Source organism: Pelecanus crispus, chromosome 8, assembly GCF_030463565.1.
Source record: "Pelecanus crispus isolate bPelCri1 chromosome 8, bPelCri1.pri, whole genome shotgun sequence".
NCBI lineage: Eukaryota > Metazoa > Chordata > Aves > Pelecaniformes > Pelecanidae > Pelecanus > Pelecanus crispus.
The window spans coordinates 44,901,899-44,907,958 of NC_134650.1; positions in this window are offsets into that span (position 1 = coordinate 44,901,899).

The window sequence follows — 6,060 nt, forward strand, 5'->3', positions numbered from 1 at the left end:
ATTGTACTGCTTAAAGCCAGTGTTTATCTTTCCAAGCACTTAAGGCATTAAGTATCTGTATGAGAGGAAAATGAAATGTTGGCAGAGAGTTTTCAGAAAGAAACATGAACTGAAATATTAAGAGACGTGATGCAAGGAGGGCCATCTAGCAGATTTATGGTTTCATCTGACAGGTTCTAGCTTTTAAATAAGGAAGATGAAGATAATAAATTTTGTAGTGTTTCTGATTTACAGCTCTGACATAAGATATACGGCTCTGTACAGATCATGACTGAGATTCTCTATCAAATCATTCCATAATTGCATCCATATTAACCCAGCGGCAGCGTGATTCTGGAAGCTTAAGGATTCTCCAGAAAGTTTGCCTAAGTGTGTTAGAAGGAAGATACAGCTAGATGCAAGATGCTTCCTGGAAAACAGCTTAGAAGAGAAAGGAAGTGCTTATTTCTGACTTTAAAAGGTTTTTGTCATTCTGTCTGAAATGTTTTTCGTTAACCCTGTAATTCCACCTGAACTGAAGATGTGTTTGGGGCAAAAAAAAATCAAAACATTTTCAAACAGACTATGGTATCTGACGACAGCCGACACAAGGATATTGAAAACAGCTGCTTGTCTGGGTAGTACAGTGAATACTGATACACTGATATGGATACTGAAACCCTTTCATTGCAAGCCAGGCAAGAGTCACTTTTCATCTAGAAAAGAGTACAGTGCTTCTCTCTATTCTTACTAGTTATTTTCAGATGCTTTTAATAGCCTATGGATAACAGAATAATTTGTCACTTTGTAACATGAATATAATTTTACAATAAAGAGTTATGATTCTTTTTCTGAAAAAAAAAGCCAGTAATTTTTGCATAAAACTTTAGGGGGTTTTGTAGGATTTCTGCTCTCAAGAAATGTGACAGCTTTTATTTTTATTTTGGTTTGGAACTCAGCAAAATTGAAACACTGAAATTTTAAGTTAAATACACTTTTCATGCTCTTTGGTATGATAACACACCCTTTGTTGTTACATTCTAGATGGAAGAGAGCTGAAAATTCAGACTTTGTCACCGCATACTTTTAAGTCTTTTCTGAGCCCTGTATTCTGTAGTCAGATTTCATATAAGTTTCCTCATGTGAAACTTTCCTGGTGCGTAGCAACCTAGAAAGCAAGGTGAGAAGGCAGCATTCATGCCTTCGCATAGGGGCGATCACACCGCAGCTCCTTTGCTCTCAGTGTCTCTGGCTCTGCTGAGGACATCTCTGAGACCTGTTTGATTTCTGATTTTGGCGAAACACTTCCTCCCATGAAAACTGACGTCAGAATTGACTTCAGTGGGACAAGGTTCAACTCTTATTACGTTTAAATTGTATCACTAATATCCTTATTGGAGTCTTGCCCTGGGTATAATAAAACCTAGTTTAAATTTCCGAAGGGTTCAGCTGCTGCCTTGAACAGCTGCATTGCTGTAATTTGCCAATAGGATGTATTACATCCTGATTACAGTATCTGTGGAGTGATAGGCCAAAATTACAAGGGAAAAATGTGGCTAATCATGATACAGGAGGTAAGTCTATTCATCTACTGCCTGCAGTTAATATTTGCAGAACAGATGCTGTGTGTTCCTCTTCAGCTGCATTTACATGGAAATGCGCTTTCATTCTGAAGATGTCTTAAGGTTAATGAAAAACCTTATTGGACATTTTGATGGGGGAGGGAAGCGAGAAAGGTGAAATGTCTCAGAAGGTTTCACTTTGTTTCCCAGCCCTGATAAACTTATAAAAATCAATCAGTCGTCGTAAGATGAGCAAAGTGAGCTACTCCAGGCCAGAAACAGATGTCTGTGAAAGCTGAAGGGACCATGCTTTTAGCAGATGGATTGCCAGCATAGGTGCAAATCACACTAGGTAAGACTGTACCACGCTGGGGATTACGGCCTGAGGGGGCCGTGAATGGGCTCTTGTGACACTCATTCCCACCAAGCAATATGCAGTTCATCACGCTGCAATCAAACCATCTCTTTCAGTGTTTTGCCTCATTGGGCCATAAAGCCAAGCCTGAGATGAGGACTGCATTAACACATTGCCCCATTATACACCAGAGAGGTCCCCAAAGTGTGAGATTTGGGGGCGGAGGAGGTCTCACTTCATAGCTCAGTAAGAGATATTATATCCCACTTCCACAAGCCCATGGGTCCAGCCTGGGGAAATCTGTGAGAAATCCCCCAGTTCCCTGCTTTCAGCCCCCGCCCAAGCACCACCACGACTGTAAGAGATGCAGTGCCAGGAGAAAGCGGAAGCGCGCCCGCCGGGGACGAGGCAAGAAAATGAGCTGCTGTCGTCACGCCTGGAACAGAGCTTATAGCTCATGTACTGACGGCGCTTGAACAATGTCCCTTTTTGTGCTGCGTTGTGGAGCACTGCGCTGAGCTAGACTCATACTGTAACGCACAAAATATCTTGCATCTCCCCTTCACCCCTCTCTGCAGCTCCGCCGGTGCCTCCTTGCTAAATAACTGCAACAATTCGAGCTGAAGAGATTAGATCACCCCAGGGGTCCGTGCAGCAGAGCCTACTTAACACCAGCCAGTAATCTGGCATTATGCACTCTTTGGGACAGCAGTCTATAAAAACACACGCAGAGCACGCTGGCGGTTTCCATGGGCCGGTCCGTGCAGCCAGGGTTGCCTGGTTCAGCTATTTTCTCTTCTGCAAAGGCCCACCTACTCCTCGGAGTGAGAATTTGCCGTTCACACGTTGCAGCCTGCTATGACTCAGAGCAGCGTTGCTGCCTCCCATGCTCAAACCACAACTTCGCCCCTGGGTACTGAGCCGCCTTCTCCCTGATGGCTACCGTGGCCTCCTAAATACCTCTTGGGGTGTCACCCATTCACCCCATCCCTTAACAATAATAATGACTGCACTACGTAAAAGCTTCCCAGTCTGGGCTTGCTAAAATGAAGTCATCTGCTGTGTCTGACTCTCTGTATTAATCAAGCAGATTTTGGAGGATATTTCGCTCAGCTCTGTCGCTCCCCCCTGCTAAAAGTGGATGCTGCCTTGTATCTGCTGCACTCGTACCATGGAGGAATAGAAAATCCTTCGGCGATGCCAAATATAAAGCAGCCGTTGAACCATTTCAGTCTGTTCCTTGCCAGACACAGCCCCCAGCATGCCGTCGCCACTGCTCACGCTCTCCCTCGCTTTGTCGGAGGCAGAGCAGAGTCCTCCCGGCCCCGAGCCCCGCCATACGGCAGAGCCCCCGCTGAGCTGCAGAGCGAGGGACACCGCCGGCTCCCGCAGGGCAGCCCACAAGCCTTGTGCGGCAGCAGGTCTTGAAAGCCTGACGAAAGGGCTGATAAGGCAAAACCAGGCTTTGAACAGACACGAAACAGGGCACCTGACTCTAGAAAAAATACACTAAAAATGAGAAGGAAACCCCAGCTCTCATATGGTCATTGGCATAAATGCCAGGATGGAGCGTTATCAGCATTACCCTTATATAGTGAGGAATGCATATATTAAGAGGCTGACTCGCCAGGCTGGGCTGTGGGGCCCTGTAACACATGGGCTGCTATTTCTGCTTCAATTCCATGGTAAAAGGCCCTTTCCTAAACAAGGGTATTGTGCTCCAGGAACAACAGTATGGTCTGGTTTATACTACTCTTTCTGAAACACTCTGAGACCTCCTGATGAAAAGTATTACAGAAAAAAACAGGTATTCTTAATTCCTTCTTTGTCTCCACCACTCCGGGTGCAAAATACAGTCCATAATAGAGTCCCTAATATATCTGATCAGAGCATCAGCCACTTGCAGACATACAGCTACACTAATGTGTGGCGAAGCATGATACTGAGGAGGCCTGGAGTCTTAAAATAGAGACAATTTCCAATTTATGTTGTGTTATTGTGATACGCCAAGCATGAGATCCCAAATGCACCACGAATAATTGGTCTTACGCTTTTACTCTTCATGTCCCAGTCTTTCTTCTGCACAATTTTTGTCAATTGTTTCTTGCGCTCTTAATTATTAGCAAGGAAGGATGATGCGTGCAAACACTGTGGGGTAAATACTTTTCCAGCCAAGCGACAGCAGACCCCAGAGATATGTTTTAGCCTGCAGAGCAGATTATGAGTTACAGCGGGTGCGTATAGTCCCTATGACTAGCCGAGCTGTTCCTAATACAAACGTAAGGGTTTGACATAATACCAATGAAGTCACTCTCTTGAGGAAAATGAAGACCATTCCATAATGCTGAAGTATAATCAACATTTTAAAAACAAAGCCGTTTAATGTCTAATTCAGATTACTCTTACAGGAGTGATGAGTAGAGAGGGAAGGAAGCGTTGAATTCTGGAAACACATTTTGCCCTAAACACTCCTAGGCAGGCAGCTGGGATGTACGCTCATCAGCCTGGGCTGGGGCTGGGGTCGGGGCTGGGCGTGTTTCCGAGACATTCTTTGTGACAAAGATAATCTTAGATTTGACTGAGGGTTCGACAAGCACGGACTTGATTAACTTGGCTGTTGCACTGTTGTTAGAGGAACAGGACTGTACAAACAAGAACTCCCCGCTGGGTTTTTCAGAGCTGACCCAACTGCGCTCCAGTGACACCAGAGACAGACCAGCAGCAACGCTTTTGTACATCTCATCCCCTTTTTTCCGCATAAAGGTCTTCAGAGCGTTAGCAAGAAGGCTAGGTAGCCTGCCTGAGAAGATGAAATTGATGCTGGAAACAAAACAAAAGCCCACTAATTCTCTGTTATTAGTATCCTTCATTAGGCTAGTTTTTTCCATAAGGATTTATCTTGCTGTCTTATCACAAAAGCCGTAATTCCTTCTCTTCCTCATTTTTCTCATGTGCATCCAATGTTGCTTATGCAATTGCTGTACTAGCGACTGCAAGCTTGATATTCCTGTGGTCAAAATGGGACCATGTGCGGCAGTACACCATAGAGTCCCACTTCAAACCACTGCAGAAGCCGGGAAAAAACCGAAGGAGGAACAAGCCCTGTGTCTGTGCTCCCAGCCCGTCCAGCCGCTGCTGGTGAGGCAGCCCCGGATGCACCCAGCAGCGGCTGTCAAAGAGGGCACGAAACAGACACGCCTGGAAAAGTTACCTGGAGGAGACAAATATTTAGAAAAGATTTGAAAGTCTTTAGAAGAATACTCTGTGGGAGGCACATGCTGACTAAGGACAGCAAAGCAACCAAGAGGCCAGGGTGATGCCTTCGCTTCCTCCCCCGGGAGCCAGCTCGCCAGCGCCAGCGGCAGCGCAAGCGCTCCGCTTGGTCTTGCTGAGATGCCTTCGAGCAGGTGAGAAAGCTGGTTTGCCTCTATGCAGAGCTCTTTCTTGAGCAATGCATCAAACCCCACACCACAGCTGGTGCTGATGAATTTCTTCATCTTCTGCTGCCAGGCTTCAAAACCAGACCGAGATTGTTGTCTCAGTACCCCACAAGCTGTCAAATAAAAGTTTATTGTGGTGACTGAACCAGTAAGGCAAAGCCTCAGAGCATCGCAAGCTCTCTGCAAAGCTCCTTCCCATTAGTTATGCCTGTCCCTACTGTAAAAAATAACCATTTCCCTTCTTTCAGGGCAAGTTTTAGTAAGTTGGGTCCAGAATCGTAACACCCCATGTAACCCTGTGCGGGAAGCTGCAAAACTTCACTCTGAAAGTGCTGTTCTTGCTCCCAAATCTGTTCCTGACCTCTCTACATTTATTTTATGTGGGTGTGAAATTCTCTTTGACCTAATTAAAATTCCCACTTGGCATTTTGGCGCTGGAAATTTCGATGTAGAGCTGCTGAACAGAAAGTGTGTCAGATGCACTGTGGTCACCTCTGCCTTCCAGAGCGGAGACAAGCAGACAAGGGCTGCTGGCACTGAGATAATTTTACATTTAAGGCAGTGTTTAATTCTCCTAATAACCCCAAGATTGCAAGAACTCAAAACCTTAAACCCAGGATTAAGAGACCCCCTAAATATAGGCTTGTTGTTGCAGGAAGGTAAAAGAACAACAGAGTCGCTGAGAACTGTTCTTGAAAAACATTTATTTCTGTAATGGATTTAT